Source organism: Mustela nivalis, assembly GCF_964662115.1.
Source record: "Mustela nivalis genome assembly, chromosome: 2".
NCBI lineage: Eukaryota > Metazoa > Chordata > Mammalia > Carnivora > Mustelidae > Mustela > Mustela nivalis.
Genome location: NC_139021.1, coordinates 86,793,591 through 86,812,654, shown reverse-complemented (window position 1 = coordinate 86,812,654; position 19,064 = coordinate 86,793,591). Strand labels below are relative to the sequence as shown.

Genomic DNA, 19,064 nt, shown 5'->3' with positions numbered 1-19,064 from the left:
CTAACTATTAAAAATGTCTGTGTCAGTGTATATGGTATGTAGGTTAAACAGAGTGAAAAAATAATTTGAGGAAATAATATAATGTGTTCGATAATTTTGCTCTTGCTAAAAAGCTGATGATAATTGATTTGGAACCTGAAGTGATTTTTTTTTAATTAAAAAAAGTCACTATGCAAATGACAATTAAGTAAATATCTTTGGACACACCATCCATTTAAAGAAAGAAAATAAGATCAGTACCCATGAAACTCCTTGTGAGAGCAGCTGAGACTGTTTTCTCCCTCTCCCTAAGGATAAGCAAGTGAACAACTTGACCTGTCCCATATGTTACTTTTACATTTTATTTTATGTGTATGATCCCATAGACTCCATTCAGTTCAGCTGCATATGCTTTAACCTTGACACAGTTGGAAACACCATGTTCATACTTCCTTTGTTTCACTCAACGGTTTATTTGGAGAGATTCATTCCTATTGTTGTACACATCTGCTTCCTTTTCTCTGTTCTATAGTAGCCCGTTGAATACTCCCAATTTAGTTGACTGTTCTACTGGTGTTTTCAGTTTTTTACTATAAACTTTCTCATACATGTTTCTTCATACAGACAAAGGTCTTTCTAGGCTAGCCATCAGCAAATTTTTACAACAAATGATAAAGTTATAAATATTTTCAGCATTGTGGGCTCCATTTTGCAATTACTCAACTCTTCCCTTTTCACAAAAGCAGCCAAAGACAACACATTAAAAAAAAAAAAAGGGACACAGTTTTGTTACAATAAACTTTTACTTACAAAATCAGGTAGTTAGATTTGGTCAGTGGGCTATGATTTGCAGATCCCTGCTCTAGAATATGCTGATGCTAAAGCTTCAAATGCTGAATGTGGGAGCATGACACCTTAGACACTAATAGATAATGCCAAACTGCTGTCCAAAATATATGTATAGTTCATACTCTTACAATGAGCATAGAGAAGTTCTCTGTGATGCATCTTCAGTTTTAATGGATAGTGTCTTTGTCATATGGAATTTGTTCTTCAGTTTTTGCCCTTCTCCTTCCCCCACATCCTCCTTCCTTCCCCTCCCCCTCAGCCCCTCTCCACCTCCCCCCTCCTGCTCCTTCTTCTCCCCCTTCATTTCTTTTCTTAATTTTTGAAGATAGCTGTTTTTTTTTTTAATATCTCAAGTACTTGTTTGAGTGTTTGAGTGCTTATTTAATTCAGATTCAAGTGTCATATTATAGATTCCTTCTGTTTCAATTTTTTTCCCCTGGGAGAATTTTTCTCTGAAATTTTTTTGATTTGCATTTTTGTTTTCTTGCTACATAGCTTTATTTGAAATAAACTTTCTCTCTCTCTCTCTCTCTCTCTCTCTCTCTTTTTTATTCCTAGGCATTTCATGAAATGATTTCTAGTTCAGTAGCATAATCTTCTGTCACTGACACAAAGTACAGCATCTTTGATTGAAGTGTTGGTGACAGTGGAAGATAGCAGGCACTGGTGGCTTTTATTTCTCTTTCATTCCTTCAGCATTCTTCACTTCACTTCATTCTGCTTGGCTTCTATGTATAGAAGGGGTGCTATCCCCTCTCTACTTATCTTCTGTCACCAAGACATGGCTACCTCTGGTTACTTTCAGCCCTGTGACTGGAGTCATAGACCCAGGTTCCAGAGCTACATTTGGTGATTTAACTCTTATTGTTGAACCATGTCCTTCTAGAGAGATTTCTTTTTTCTCATAGTTCATCTATATGGCCTGATCCCCTTTTGCCCACAAAGACTTTTAAATTGCTCCATCCTTCTCTCCATGCTCACAGACTTGCTGTGGAAGCGGAGCTTCAATGGCAGCTCTGTTGGAACTTGGTGATTATTTTCAAATTTAAAGTAATTTGAAATTCATGCCATTCTTGTCTCCTACTAATTCTGAACATAGGAGTCATGTGTTATTTTGTGTGTCTTCTTCATCAGTCTCATAGTTCTGTAGGAGGCCATGTTAAGAGATTTAAAATCAGATGACCACTCATTATTTCTCTAAAACTAACTTGAAAATATGCCTATTTAGTAAAATTTGTGCTAATTTGATGGGTGTGAAATAGTGTTTCACTACGATTTTTCATTATCCAGATTACTTAGTTGAGCATCTGATATATTGATTGGGCATTCTTTTTTAAATATAGGTAAAATACCTATTTATACCATGTCTTTTTACAACTTTTCTTTTGCGCTATGTTTTCCTGTCTTACTTCAGGAGTTCTGTACATATTCTGGATGCTAATGCACTGTTATTTATGTTCAAATGTTTATTCCTCAAATTTGGGATTTTAAGTCAAAAAAAAAAGAAGACTCCCCACTGAGTGCAGAGTACAACTGGGACTTGATCCCAGAACCCTGAGATCATTGACCGCAGCCAAAATCAAGTCAGATGCTTAACTGACTGAACCACTGCCATTAATTATATTAATTTTTAATTATATTAATTATTATATAATTAATCGTATTATTATTGATAGAATTTATGTAATGAAGATTAAAAGGAAAAAGAAATGATACTTTCAATGTTTGTAGAAAAAAACATTCCAGGTAAATTGCAGCAACCCTTTATATTAATTATTCTCATTATTAGATTTTGATGAAAATATTGTCTTCATCTTTAAGTCAATTTTATCTATTTTTTATAGTTTTTTTTAATTTAATGTAAAAAAAAACTTTCATCCCCAATGTTGTAAAAATTCTTTATATTTTAAAAGTTTTAAACTTCTGCCTCTCAGGTTTAAGTCTCTCATCTATTTGGAATTGATTTTCATATATGATGTGAGATAGGAATCCATACTCATTTTTATCCATGAAGAGCCAATTTTTACTGCTCCACTTCTCATTTCTCCCTAATTTGTCTTGCACTACTTTCAAATATCATGATTCCACACAGGAGCACATTTTTTGTGCATGGCTTTCTATTCTATTCTATCAGTCTATTTGTCTATTCTTGAATCAATATCACACTATATTAATTACTAAAAGCTGTATAATAAGTATTGCTAACTGGAACATCAAATCACTCAATTAGATTCTTCCTGACTATTTTCTCTACCAGGTTAATTTTAAAATAAGCCTGTTGATGCCACAACAAAGAACTATTAATATCTTAATTAGAATCACAATAAATACATAATTGTAGGGGAATACTGACACATTTGAATTATTGAATTTTATTTCTCCTGAACAAAATCCATATTTCTATTTCTTAAGTTCTCTTCAGTAACCAGAAAGTTCTGAGATTTTCTTCCTAAAATGCTGCATAGCTTTTGTTAATCTTTTCTTCTCATTTGGTATTGCAATTTGACTTTTCTTAACATTCCTCTTAGTTTACTATGTACACAATTTGCAAAAAAAATAATTATGACAATTTTATTTGATCCTTTCCAGTATTCTTTCTTATTTTATTGCCTCACTATGGTTTTCAATACAACTTTGAATATTAGTCATAGTTGTCATTCTTGTCTTATTCATGTGTTTAAATGAAATGCTTTTAACATTTAATCAATTCCAATAGATTCTTTTTGAGCTTCTTTTTATTAAGACACAGTGTTCCAATTTCCTAGAATACTACTAAGAGCGTTTCTGAAAATCAAGAGGGTTGCTGCATTTTACCTAGAATGCTTTTTTTCTACAAACATTGAAATTATCATTTTTTTCCTTTTAATATTCATGACATAAATTCTATCAATACTTTAAAAATGCTGGACCAATTACATTAACAGAATAAACCTATTTTCATCATGTTTAATACATACATTGTTCGACCTGGATTTTTAATCCTTTGTTTAGAAGTTTTTATCTAGGGGCCCCTGGCTGGCTCAGTTAGTTAAACATCTGCCTTTAGCTCAGGTCATGATCTCCAGGTCCTGCAATTGAGCCTGACATCAAGATCCCCACTCAGTAGGGAGTTTTCTGCTGCTCACCCTGCTGGCATTCTCCCTCTCTCTCTCACTCTTTCTCAAATAAAAAAATAAATAAGTTTTTATCTATATGTATATAAGATAATGTCTTATAAAAGTTCTTTTTTTCATACTGTCATTGTTTTTGTTTTTGTGTTTTTTAAATGTCAACATAGAACTGGCCCCTAACAGTAAATTAATTAGTATTCTGTGTTCCCTGTTTGTATGTTCTCAGAAAAACTCCATGGGCCTCAGGACTTTTGAATACTAGGTTTGATTTCAAGAACATGTGTCCAAATTTTTTAAAAAGTGTCCTTCCCATTTAAAGTCATAACATCTACCATATTTTGCCATAATATTTGATTTCTCTTTATTGCTGTGTCTCCTGCTCTATATTTTCAATAAAATAAATTTAAAAATTTGTTACTTAAAGGTAAATTTTAATTGTTGCTCTGGATTGAATTATGTCCTCAAAGAAAGACCCAGTACCTGTGATTGTGGTATAATTTGAAAGTGCAGATGTAATCAAGTGCAGATGAGATCAGCAGGGTGGACTTAAATCCAATATGAATACAACTGCTATCTTTATAAGAAGAGGAAAATATGGACACAGATGCACAGTGAGAACTCCATGTGATGGCAGAGGCAAAGACTGTGCTACAGCCGCAAGCCAAGGAATGCCAAGGATTGCTGGCAAACCATCAGAAGCTAAGAGGTGAACAATTCGCCCTTGTAGGTTTTGGAGGAATCATGGTCCTGCTGACACTTTAAATTCGGACTTCTGACCTCTAGAACTGTGAGACAATAAATTGCAGTTGTCCTCAGCCACCTAGTTTGTGGTACTTTGTTACAGCAGCACCAGGAAACTAACATAATTATCAGCTCCCATAATTCCATACAAAAGTCACTCCTAATTTCTAAAACAGTTTTCCTGCCAAAATGTTCATTGTCTTGTTCTCAATTTTTTAATGTAATGTGATTCTGCTGGTCCTTGAATTTACCATTAAATTAATTTCTTAGACTCAGTAATAGAGATATTGCATACTGAATGGTTAAAATGACATTATACAGCATATGATAAATAATGGTAAATGCAAATCAGAAAGTTAAGGTGAAATTAATGTCTGTGAATTGTTAAGAGGTCACACAAGAAATTTTAATTTGAGGTTTTAAAAATTAGAACATCCAGGACACCTGGGTGTCTCAGTGGGTTAAGCCTCTGCCTTCAGCTTAGGTCATGGGTCCTGGGATCGAGTTCTGCATTGGGCTCTCTGCTTCCCCCTCTCTCTCTGCCTGCTGCTCTGACTGCTTGTTCTCTCTCTCTCTCTGTCAAATAAATAAATAATATATTTTTAAAAATTAGAACATTGAACTTTCCAAGATAGGGTAATCTTGGTTTTGTTCATTTCAATCCTTTGATACTGATTTGGTTTTTTCATCGTTTAACCAATTCAGCGAAACATTAACCATTTTTATCCATATTATAACTTTCTGCTTTTGTTGTGGCTCACCACATAGCTCCAAGAAATATTAAGAGCTTTTTAAAGGTAGTTAGTACAGGTACCATATTGAGTAACTTATTAATCATATATGGCTTATGTTTTAAACAATAACAATAATGAGTTCCAGACTAATTAGGAAGTCTGGAAAAAATGATTTCTCAAACATTTTTTACTGATTCGTCTACAGTACTAGGAGAATGTTAGCTCTATTTTTTTTTTAATTTTTAAAACTATAGACATTATACCTCTTCTTTGGTTATAATTAGTCCCTAGTAGGAATATGAAGCAGCTTTTACGTTTAATTCCTTCAGTTTGTCAATTCTCTTCTTAGATTTCCTCCCCAAAGCTAATACTCAGCGTTTATTCTATACTTGAAAATAGTAATCCAACATAAAGGTGGCATGGTTATTGATGAGGAAAACAAAGGGGAAAAAATGTAGCTTAAATTAAATTTCCTAAAAGCTTGCAGCCCAATAATAAATATCTGAAACATGCAGAATATAACATTCCTCAAGGAACTCATGGCTGCTTTAGTGATTCAATTCTTAGGTTTCATTAAAGATTAAAAGTAATAGAAGTGAGTTAGGGGAGAAAAAAGACTAAAAGTAACCTTATCTTAAGAGCAGCTAACCCCCCAAGATCCTAAAAGCCTTGCCTCCAAATTCCTTAAAGACTTAGGTTATCCCCGACTTCCACTAACTAAAAAGTATACAGTCACTCACTCCTCACCATCTCAGTACAGCTTTTCTACCCACAGCTCTCACCATTTACAATAATAAAAACACCTTTTGCACTTAAAAAAAAAAAAAAAGCAAGAATTCCTTGTTGAGCATTGGGCTTGATGATCCTGAATCAATTATGACTGTAAAGACATAAAATCCCAGGGCACCTGGGTGGCTCAGCTGGCTAAGCATCTGCCTTCAGCTCAGGTCATGATCCCAGGGTCCTGGGTTTGAGCCCAGCACTGGATTCCCTGCTCAGCATGGAGTCTGTTTCTCCCTATCCCTCTTCCTCTCCCTCTGGCCCTCCACTTACTTCTGTGCTCTCTCTCTCTCTCTTTGTCAAATAAATAAATAAAATCCTTTAAAAAAATAGAATTCTATAATCTGAGATGGCATCTGATCAGCACTGCTCCTTAGACTGACAACAGTGTATACCAACCTCCTTTCTGTTGAGTGTGGAAACAAACTAGAAGGCTCCAGGTACTTCTGACCATAACTTCAACCTAAGTACTGCATTAGTGTGTACTTCCCAGAACAAATGTGAAAACCATCTTATAAATAGTCTCCTAGTTTTGATAATGAAACATCTAACCCTGTGTAATTAAATTTAGCTTCTAACCTTTTTTTATTACTTTAAAACAAACCATATATGGACCAATAAGAGTAAACAAAGTCTACTTATGTTCAAAGTGATGTTTTTATTACAAACATTTGCAAACATTGGAATGAGCGATTAAATGCCACAAAGATTGCAATGTAATCCACATCTAATTTCTTAACAATAGTTTCACTTAAAGTCTGCTCTAGAAAGATGAATAATAATAATAACTTTCGACTGGATCACTCTGAGAGACACCAGTGTAGAAGGTCCTGTATGATTTTTTTTTTCCCCCAGGGGTCTACAGGCTTCCTGATTCAGAAAGTAAAAAAGATAATGTAGCAAGGTATGATTTTAATGAAACAAACCAAAGCCTTTACCACAAATACTGAGGAATGGTGCTTTGTGAGAAAGTGTCCTTGGGAAAAAGTGTTCTGACACTCTTCTGAATTTTTAGAATAAATGTGATCATTTAGTAGCTTTTAGAGAGAAAATATGAAACATGTCCTTCAAAAAAGAAAAATTCCCTTGTGTACTCTCACACAAAATAAAATTTCTCCTGCCTCAGGATGATTGCTTCACTTTGAGAGAAATAAATGACAGAACTATCAAAGAAATTAAAACAATGAGGACATACTACCTCACAAGTCTGATTAGTCACACCAGAAACATTGTACAATATAACTTTAGGGTTGATGTAAAGTCACTAAAACACCAGAAAGAAAAGTTATTTTCTTAACCTGGAAGAAAAATTCCTCAAGATACTTTTTATTGGAAGCTTATCTCGGGACTCTAAATGTTTCCTGAAAGATTTTAATGACATCATATTTTTTTTCTTTTAAAATTCTTCTGCAATTAAAATTTTATGCATTTTGGAGAGCCATAAAGCTCTATCTTTAAGAAACATTACCTCAGTAACTGAAATGATACAGAAAACTAAGCAACTGGGGAAAAGAAATTGTCACTTTTTTCTCCTTTTTGAACAAATATATAATACAATCCACTTTTTGGTTTTATAAGAGGAGGAACTTTTCTTTCTACTACAACTTGACTTGAGGAAAATAATCTAAGCTACTTCACATAACATTTTTTGGAGAACTAAAAATATTTTAATGATCATCAAATTTTCAGAAGCATAGTACAGAATACAGAACTCTATAATTATATACATTAATGAAAATAATTCTTGAATTTTACCTTGTGATCAGTTGGAGGGAAAAGGAAAGTGAAAAGACAAAAAAGTAGGGAAAAGAACTAGAAGGAAAAGAAGAAAAGAAAACCATAAAATCAAGGCAGAGAATCAAGAGCAAAAGATACATCCAGACATCATGGAGAATGGAATAGACTTCCTCACAGGAAAAGGCACCGGTTCGTACCCATCAGAGACTCATGTGCATGGAGAACTAACTTATATATATATTTTTAGATTGTTTTATTTGTTTGGCAGAGATCACAAGTAGGCAGAGAGGCAGGTGGGGGAGGGGATGAGCAAGCTCCCCACTGAGTGGAGATCCTGATGTGGGGCTCAATCCCAGCATCCTGAGATCCTGACCTGAGCCAAAGACAGAGGTTTAACCCACTGAGCCACCCAGGTGCCCTGGAACACTAACATATTTGAAACACATTCAGAGAGAGGTGCCTGGGTGGCTCAGTTGGCTAACCATCAGGTCATGATCCCAGGGTCCTGGGATAGAGCCTTGCATTGGGGTCCCTGCTCAGTAAAGAACCTACTTCTCCCTCTCCCTCTGCCTGATGCTCTGCCTACTCGTGCTCTCTCTCTCTCTGTCAAGTAAAGTAAATTAAAAAAAAAAACACTCTAAAAAAACATTCAGAGAGAAAAATCTTTCATGAAAATAATATTTGGATATTTACACCATGGAAATTAGTAACAATTAAGTTCCCCCTGCTTTTATACCAGTGGTACACATACCACTGCTTTTTAGTATATTTTTCGTAATCATGATAAGTACTGGAAAAAAACATTTTTATTAAATTCTACTCATATATAACAACCATTTGAAATTTCTGGCTCTAAGAATTGTTCTCTTTTTCCTTAAAAGATTCCTTAACAAGTATTGGATGTTAAAGACATAGAATCCCCCAGAAGAGACTTTTCATCATATCAAAACCAAAAAGAATAGAAAATAACTGAAAGAGGAAAGGAAATACATTTGTCACTGTGTGAGATAATACTCTTGAATGTCATGTCTATAAACCACATAAAATGATCTAATATACATCCTGTGGTAACATTCCACACTTAAGGAAATAACAATAATAAGCCATGATTTTAATTTCTGATTATGACATAGACTGTTAACTCTTTCATTTCATCATTCACAGATTCTTAACGACTTCTAGCGTTCTGTAGACACTAGTATGGGATTAAGAATTGAACTAATTGACAGATTCTGCTCTAAAAAAGCATGGGCCAGTCAGGAGACATAACATACTTAAAACATAAACTATAGTATATAAAATACTATATAAAAGTATATTGACAAAAATGGTGATTTCTTCTAAGTCTCTGAAGTCGTGCTACATATATCATTGTAATTGTAGTAAGAGAGATAATAATATGAGATAGAGATGAGTAAGACAGATAACAAATAGAGATGATAGAAGATAGATAGATGATGACAGATAGATAGATAGATGACAGATGACAGATAGTAGACAGGAGAGTCTCTTCTCTATGCCAGCATAAGTGATCAGCCTTTTATTTTTATTGTCCTAGTTGAACTCAACTGTAAACATTTCACTTATAAATTTCATTGAGGTCTCCAAAACCATGAAAAAATTTTGGTTTTGTTACTCTATCTGAACCTCTTCCATCTTGGTCCAGGACTATTCCAGAATCTCTCCACCCAAATGCAATTTCCCACATGCTCTACTTTAGCAAGTTCACAGATAAACTGTGTTCCTTCTTTACAGAGTGAATAAAACCCACAGCCATGACTTCCTCAAACATCCACCACAAATGCTGACATCTCATTGCCTTCACCCCCCTTACCATTCTCCCTTCACGACAACACTCTAAAATAATGAAAATTCTCAAATTATGAGAAAAAGCAGTCCCATTTTGTATCTCATATCCCTTCACTTATCCCAATATGGTGTATTGTATTATAATTCAAAAGCCACATTAACTCCTGATAATATAGCCTTCCTAGGTTTCCAGACAGGAACAGCTGTAGGTGAGGGGCCATGAGGAGGTCGCATCTGGTAAGACATGACCAATCAAATGGGAGCAACTGCTGGTTGCCATGAGAAACACATTCAGAATTCTGAGATCATATCCAGGTTCAGCAAGAAAGAGCCCTGAAAGAGTTTAGCAGTGTTTGTCACAGACATAATAGAAGGGTACTCTAATAGAACAGTACACTCAACTGCTAGTTATTTGCCCATTCTAAGTTACTGTTTCATTATTCACTACAATATCAGCTGTGTGCATTTTATTAAACAAATAGCAGGAACACTGTAGACATTTTATAAATGCTTATTATTTAGCTTAATTAATACTTGAATGAATTAATAATTGGTGAATCTAAGGATAAAAAAGATGTTTCTATTTTCAGAATACTAAGAATCATGCTGTAGTTGTTTCGGCTGTTATTATTACTTTCATTTGGAATGCATGTTCAATTTTACCAAATGTCACTTTGTCATTCTTTGGGTTTTAAAATTGGATATTCTATTGTTATCATTATATTGATAATGATTCAGTCTTAGGTTCCTGAAATTATCCCTCTTTAATCACACTGGGTTATTCTATTACTATTCATTATTTGTCTGAGAAGCACTTTAAATATTTTCCATTCGTTACCAAAAAAATATATTAGGATATGATATTATTGATGCTCTCTCAAGGTTTATTACCAGAGGTATGCTACTTTCATCTAATAAATTGAGTAGAGTTTCATCTTCTTATGTATTTCATAATAGAATGTGTTCTTTACTGAAGAATCTGCTACTTAGAGTCCAGAGACTACTTGAAAGCTATTTTTCGACTATTTCAAATTTCAAAAGGCTCTAATTTAACATTGTGCCTTTCATTATCCTAATATCAACTATAAAATAATTTATTAAGATTTTCAAAATTATTTTCATAAAAATAAAAAGAATAATTTTTAATAAATTCTGCTTAATTTATCTTTTCATTATTTCCAGCTCTTGGATATATTAATTAATTACTCTCCTTTTTTACCTTTCAACTTTATTAATTTATTTTTTTAATTTTTATTTTTTATAAACATATATTTTTATCCCCAGGGTTACAGGTCTATGAATCACCAGGTTTCAACACTTCACAGCACTCACCAAAGCACATACCCTCCTCAAAGTCCATAATCCCACCCCCTTCTCCCAAACCCCCTCCCCCCAGCAACCCTCATTTGTTTTGTGAGATTAAGAGTCACTTATGGTTTGTCTCCCTCCCAATCCCATCTTCTTTCATTTATTCTTCTCGTACCCACTTAAGCCCCCACTTCCTCATATCAGGGAGATCATATGATAGCTGTCTTTCTCCGATTGACTTATTTCGCTAAGCATGATACGCTCTAGTTCCATCCATGTTGTCGCAAATGGCAAGATTTCATTTCTTTAGATGGCTGCATAGTATTCCATTGTGTATATATACCACATCTTCTTGATCCATTCATCTGTTGATGGACATCTAGGTTCTTTCCATAGTTTGGCTATTGTGGACATTGCTGCTATAAACATTCGGGTGCATGTGCCCCTTTGGATCACTACGTTTGTATCTTTAGGGTAAATACCCAATAGTGCAATTGCTGGGTCATAGGGCAGTTCTATTTTCAACATTTTGAGGAACCTCCATGCTGTTTTCCAGAGTGGCTGCACCAGCTTGCATTCCCACCAACAGTGTAGGAGGGTTCCCCTTTCTCCGCCTCTGTCATTTCCTGACTTGTTGATTTTAGCCATTCTAACTGGTGTGAGGTGATATCTCATTGTGGTATTGATTTGTATTTCCCTGATGCCGAGTGATATGGAGCACTTTTTCATGTGTCTGTTGGCCATCTGGATGCCTTCTTTGCAGAAATGTCTGTTCATGTCCTCTGCCCATTTCTTGATTGGATTATTTGTTCTTTGGGTGTTGAGTTTGCTAAGTTCTTTATAGATTCTGGACACTAGTCCTTTATCTGATATGACGTTTGCAAATATCTTCTCCCATTCTGTCAGTTGTCTTTTGATTTTGTAAACTGTTTCCTTTGCTGTGCAAAAGCTTTTGATCTTGATGAAATCCCAATAGTTCATTTTTGCCCTTGCTTCCCTTGCCTTTTGCGTTCTTCCTAGGAAGATGTTGCTGCGGCTGAGGTCGAAGAGGTTGCTGCCTGTGATCTCCTCAAGGATTTTGATGGATTCCTTTCGCACATTGAGGTCCTTCATCCATTTGGAGTCTATTTTTGTGTGTGGTGTAAGAAAATGGTCCAATTTAATTTTTCTGCATGTGGCTGTCCAATTTTCCCAGCACCATTTATTGAAGAGGCTGTCTTTTTTCCATTGGACATTCTTTCCTGCTTTGTCAAAGATTAGTTGACCATAGAGTTGAGGGTCTATTTCTGGGCTCTCTATTCTGCTCCATTGATCTATGTGTCTGTTTTTGTGCCAGTACCATGCTGTCTTGATGATGACAGCTTTGTAATAGAGCTTGAAATCTGGAATTGTGATGCACCAACTTTGGATTTCTTTTTCAATATCCCTTTGGCTATTCGAGGTCTTTTCTGGTTCCATATAAATTTTAGAATTATTTCTTCCATTTCTTTGAAAAAGATGGACGGTACTTTGATAGGAATTGCATTAAATGTGTAGATTGCTTTAGGTAGCATAGACATTTTCACAATATTTATTCTTCCAATCCAGGAGCATGGAACATTTTTCCATTTCTTTGTGTCTTCCTCAATTTCTTTCATGAGTACTTTATAGTTTTCTGAGTATAGATTCTGTGCCTCTTTGGTTAGGTTTATACCTAAGTATCTTATGGTTTTGGGTGCAATTGTAAATGGGATTGACTCCTTAATTTCTCTTTCTTCTGTCTTGCTGTTGGTGTAGAGAAATGAAACTGATTTCTGTGCATTGATTTTATATCCTGACACTTTACTGAATTCCTGTAAAAGTTCTAGCAGTTTTCGAGTGGAGTCTTTTGGGTTTTCCACATATAGTATCATATCATCTGCGAAGAGTGATAATTTGACTTCTTCTTTGCCGATTTGGATGCCTTTAATTTCCTTTTGTTGTCTGATTGCTGAGGCTAGGACCTCTAGTACTATGTTGAATAGCAGTGGTGATAATGGACATCCCTGCCGTGTTCCTGACCTTAGCGGAAAAGCTTTCAGTTTTTCTCCATTGAGAATGATATTTGCGGTGGGTTTTTCATAGATGGCTTTGATGATATTGAGGTATGTGCCCTCTATCCCTACACTTTGAAGAGTTTTGATCAGGAAGGGATGCTGTACTTTGTCAAATGCTTTTTCAGCATCTATTGAGAGTATCATATGGTTCTTGTTCTTTCTTTTATTGATGTGTTGTACCACATTGACTGATTTGCGGATGTTGAACCAACCTTGCAGCCCTGGAATAAATCCCACTTGGTCATGGTGAATAATCCTTTTAATGTACTGCTGAATCCTATTGGCTAGTATTTTGTTGAGTATTTTCGCATCTGTGTTCATCAAGGATATCGGTCTATAGCTCTCTTTTTTGATGGGATCCTTGTCTGGTTTTGGGATCAAGGTGATGCTGGCCTCATAAAATGAGTTTGGAAGTTTTCCTTCCATTTCTATTTTTTGGAACAGTTTCAGGAGAATAGGTAATAGTTCTTCTTTAAATGTTTGGTAGAATTCCCCCGGGAAGCTGTCTGGACCTGGGCTTTTGTTTGTTTTGAGATTTTTAATGACTGTTTCAATCTCCTTACTGGTTATGGGTCTGTTCAGGCTTTCTACTTCTTCGTGGCTCAGTTGTGGTAGTTTATATGTTTCTAGGAATGCATCCATTTCTTCCAGATTGTCAAATTTGTTGGCGTAGATTTGCTCATAGTATGTTCTTATAATAGTTTGTATTTCTTTGGTGTTATTTGTGATCTCTCCTCTTTCATTCATGATAATATTTGTTTGGGTCCTTTCTCTTTTCTTTTTGATAAGTCTGGCCAGGGGTTTATCAATTTTATTAATTCTTTCAAAGAACCAGCTCCTAGTTTCGTTGATTTGCTCTATGGTCTTTGGTTTCTATTTCATTGATTTCTGCTCTGATCTTTATGATTTCTCTTCTCCTGCTGGGCTTAGGGTTTCTTTCTTGTTCTTTCTACAGCTCCTTTAGGTGTAGGGTTAGATTGTGTTCCTGAGACCTTTCTTGTTTCTTGAGAAAGGCTTGTACCGCTATATATTTTCCTCTCAGGACTGCCTTTGTTGTGTCCCACAGATTTTGAACCATTGTATTTCATTATCATTTGTTTCCATGATTTTTTTCAATTCTTCTTTAATTTCCCAGTTGATCCACTCATTCTTTAGAAGGATACTGTTTAGTCTCCATGTATTTGGGTTCTTTCCAAACTTCCTTTTGTGGTTGAGTTCTAGCTTTAGAGCATTGTGGTCTGAAAATATGCAGGGAATGATCCCAATCTTTTGATACCGGTTGAGTCCTGATTTAGGACCGAGGATGTAATCTATTCTGGAGAATGTTCCATGTGCACTAGAGAAGAATGTGTATTCTGTTGCTTTGGGATGAAATGTTCTGAATATATCTGTGATGTCCATCTGGTCCAGTGTGTCGTTTAAGGCCTTTATTTCCTTGCTGATCTTTTGCTTGGATGACCTGTCCATTTCAGTGAGGGGAGTGTTAAAGTCCCCTACTATTAATGTATTATTGTTGATGTGTTTCTTTGATTTTGTTATTAATTGGTTTATATAGTTGGCTGCTCCCACGTTGGGGGCATAGATATTTAAAATTGTTAAATCTTCTTGTTGGACAGACCCTTTGAGTATGATATAGTGTCCTTCCTCATCTCTTATTATAGTCTTTGGCTTAAAATCTAATTGATCTGATATAAGGATTGCCACTCCTGCTTTCTTCTGATGTCCATTAGCATGGTAAATTCTTTTCCACCACCTCACTTTAAATCTGGAGGTGTCTTCGGGCTTATAATGAGTTTCTTGGAGGCAACATATAGAAAGGTTTTGTTTTTTTATCCATTCTGATACCCTGTGACTTTTGACAGGGGGCATTTAGTCCATTAACATTCAGGGTAACTATTGAGAGATATGAATTTAGTGCCATTGTATTGCCTGTAAGGTGACTGTTACTGTATATGGTCTCTGTTCCTTTCTGATCTACCACTTGTAGGCTCTCTCTTTGCTTAGAGGACCACTTTCAATATTTCCTGTAGAGCTGGTTTGGTGTTTGCAAATTTTTTCAGTTTTTGTTTGTCCTGGATGCTTTTAATCTCTCCTTCTATTTTCAATGATAGCCTAGCTGGATATAGTATTCTTGGCTGCATGTTTTTCTCATTTAGTGCTCTGAAAATATCATGTCAGCTCTTTCTGGCCTGCCAGGTCTCTGTGGATAAGTCAGCTGCCAATCTAATATTTTTACCATTGTATGTTACAGACTTCTTTTCCTGGGCTGCTTTCAGGATTTTCTCTTTGTCACTGAGACTTGTAAATTTTACTATTAGGTGACAGGTTGTGGGTCTATTCTTATTGATTTTGAAGGGCGTTCTCTGAACCTCTTGAATTTTGATGCTCGTTCCCTTTGGCATATTGGGGAAATTCTCCCCAATAATTCTCTCCAGTACCTTCTGCTCCCCTCTCTCTTTCTTCTTCTTCTGGAATCCCAATTATTCTAATGTTGTTTCGTCTTATGGTGTCACTTATCTCTCGAATTCTCCCCTCGTGGTCCAGTAGCTGGTTGTCCCTCTTTTGCTCAGCTTCTTTATTCTCTGTCATTTCGTCTTCTATATCACTAATTCTTTCTTCTGCCTCATTTATCCTAGCAGTGAGAGTCTCCATTTTTCATTGCACCTCATTAATAGCTTTTTTGATTTCAACTTGGTTAGATTAGTTCTTTTATTTCTCCAGAAATGGCTTTTATATCTCTTGAGAGGGTTTCTCTAATATCTTCCATGCCTTTTTCGAGCCCAGCTAGAACCTTGAGAATTGTCATTCTGAACTCTAGATCTGACATATTACCGATGTCTGTATTGATTAGGTCCCTAGCCTCCGGTACTGCCTCTTGTTCTTTTTTTTGTGTTGAATTTTTCCGTCTTGTCATTTTGTCCAGATAAGAGTATATGAAGGAGCAAGTAAAATACTAAAAGGGTGGCAACAACCCCAGGAATATATGCTTTAACCAAATTAGAAGAGATCCCAAATCATGAGGGGGGAGAAAGGGGATAAAAAGAGGTTCAAAAAGGAAGAAAGAAAAAAAAAAAAAAGAAAAGAAAGGAATTAAAAAAAGAAAACAAATAAGAAAAATATAAAAAAGAAAAAAATATATATTGGATAAACTAGTTAAAAAATGTTAAAAAAGAAAAAGGTAAAAGTTTAAAAAAAAAATTTACCAGAAGGCGAGAAAATAAAACCAAAAATGAAAAAGAAAAAAATCAAATTAAGTGCAAGACTAAAAAAAAATCACAGGGAAAAAGCCATGAGTTCCGTGCTTTGCTTTCTCCTCCTCTGGAATTCTGCTGCTCTCCTTGGTATTGAAACTGCACTCCTTGGTAGGTGAACTTGGTCTTGGCTGGATTTCTTGTTGATCTCTGGGGGAGGAGCCTGTTTTAGTGATTCTCAAGTGTCTTTTCCCCAGGCGGAATTTTACCGCCCTTACCAGGGGCTGGGGTGAGTAATCCGCTCGGGTTTGCTTTCAGGAGCTTTTGTTCCGTGAGCGCTTTCCGTAGAGTTCTGGAGGACGGGAATACAAATGGCTCCTCCTGTTCTCCGGCCCGGAGGAGGTGAGAGCCCAGGGCCCCATTCCTCAGTGCGCCCTCAGAGAACAGCGCCCAGTTACTCCCGTCTGCCTGACCTCTGGCCCCGCTCCGAGCTCACCGAGCCTGCGACCGGTTCAAGGTAACACTGAGCTGCGATCTTACTGTCGGCTCTGTCTCTGTAGCTGGCTTTCCCTTTCCAATACCCACAAGCTCTGTGACACTCAGACACCCCCGATCCTTCTGTGACCCTGCGGGACCTGAGGCCACACTGACCCCACATGGGCTTCGCCCTGGTTTAGCCTTTGAAGCGATGTCCCTCAGCGGAACAGACTTTTAAAAGTCCTGATTTTGTGCTTCGTTGCTCTGCCGCTTACCGGGAGCCGGCCTCTCCCCCCGGGGTCTATCTTCCTGTCGCTTTGGATTCACTTCTCCGCCAGTCCTACCCTCAGAAAGTGGTTGTTTTTCTGTTTCCAGAATTGCTGTTCTTCTTCTCTTCGATCTGACGATGGATTTTCAGGTGTTTGCAATCTTTAGATAAGCTATCTAGCTGATCTCCGGCTAGCTGAAGTAGTCTCAGCCTGCTACTTCTCCGCCATCTTGACTCCTCCTATTTTCTCAGTATTATTCAAATTTTTAGTCCTAGCTAATGCTATAAGACAATAAAGAAATAAGTAAGTGGTGCATAGACTAGCTGAAGTAGTCTCAGCCTTATACTTCTCCGCCATCTTGACTCCGCCCCACCACTTTATTAATTTTTGCTTTTATTCTTTCCAACTTCAGTCAGACACTTAACACAAGTCAGGGATAAATGTCTGTCAAGCTCAGCCTGTGAGATTTGTGGTGGTTGATTTCCATAACCTAGCCTACCCTAAACATGCAGTCTTCAAAGATACAGGTTTGTTTTATTTCCTAAGTTAGGTAGTCAGTAGATGGGTACATTGTTTATTAAATCTGAGGACTCAAGTCTTTCTTCAAATCTGTAACCCTTGCCATTAACTCTTCCACCATGTCTTGCCTGCATTCCTTTTTCTATCTTTTGAAACGTCAATAGATATTTGGCCTTTTCAGTCTTTCTCCATGTATCTTAATTTTTCTTATGATTTACTCTTTTTATGTACTAGTCCTACATGCTGAGTGATTCTTCACGTTTCCAGTTTACTAATTCCTTATTCTAATTAGTTGTATAACATATCTATTGAGATAGTAACTACAATTCTGTATAACATGACTTAAAATTCTATTTATTTTTCAAATATCTGTATCCCTTATATTTTACTTTTCTTTTAACATAGCATCCATTCCTTCTTTTACTTATTTAATTATGCTAACTGTACCCTTACAGGATCTTTCATATTGATCTTGTCACCCTTGATTTTGGATCCCAGTTCCTTCTTTGCATTGTTTTATTGCTTTTCTCATTTATTCTCATTGTTGGTTATCTTATGGCTATTTATTTACCCAATCAGTTTTTAATTTGGGTGCATATGTGACAGAAAAAAACTTCTTAAGAATCTGTTTTCTTTCCTGTGATAGTCCATATGTAGGCTTGTGGAAATTTTGCATGGTGATTTCACACAAGTTTTGTCAAGATCTTAGTGGTTTGAGGTGTTCAAAAGCAGTTTTCATGCTCATGTGTTGGCTAGTCTCTCCAGCATCATGGTGTCTGAGTAAATTCAAATTTCTCTACTGTGTAATAGAGGCTTAGATAAGAAGAATATCACAAAACTTCCTGTTTTATTCCAGCATCAGTCCCTGACGTTTAGTCAAGAAACTATTTTGTCACTTCTTCTTTGCTACTGGAAAGTGTTTTTCTGATTCTCTTTGTCTTTTGAATAGATGAACAGCCTTTATGCAAGGAACTCTGTTTCAGCCCTCTACCTACAGTAGGCTAAAGGCAGTCTCCTTGCCCTGAGTGGTATTAAAACCCCCACCTCTGTTTCTTAGAACCACTATTCATGTATCATATCACTCCTGGGCCAAGACAACATTCGCCATTGATTTCTCCTTGGTTTTAAGTTTCTTTGTCTTTCATGGCATGTAAAAATTGTTTATTCTGAGCTATTTTATGTTTAAACCCTTCTTTATAATTTTACTTTTTATTTAATACTTCTAAGAAAAAGTTCAACAAGAAATGAAGCTTACTTTACTGAATTGGTTTATTTACCAAGAAATTCTCTTGGAGTGAAACTGTCACTAAAAAGTGGCTATTAGTCAAATCCCTTATAGAAATTGTCAAGCTCTCTTTAAGGTTGCTTTTCTGTCATTTTCCAATAATGGAATAGGAAAAAAACAACAAAGAAAAATTTTAAGATTATATATAATACAATATGTTTACATATTTTAATTGCAGCTTCAAATGTTACCTCAGGTAGT

The 19,064-nt window shown here is 35.9% G+C and overlaps 1 protein-coding gene across 1 annotated transcript in view; it reads right to left on the bottom strand.

The window, feature by feature from the left end:
- Window positions 1-19,064, bottom strand: part of PXDNL (peroxidasin like) — a 500,679-nt gene that overhangs the window by 55,094 nt on the left and 426,521 nt on the right. The window lies entirely within an intron of this gene.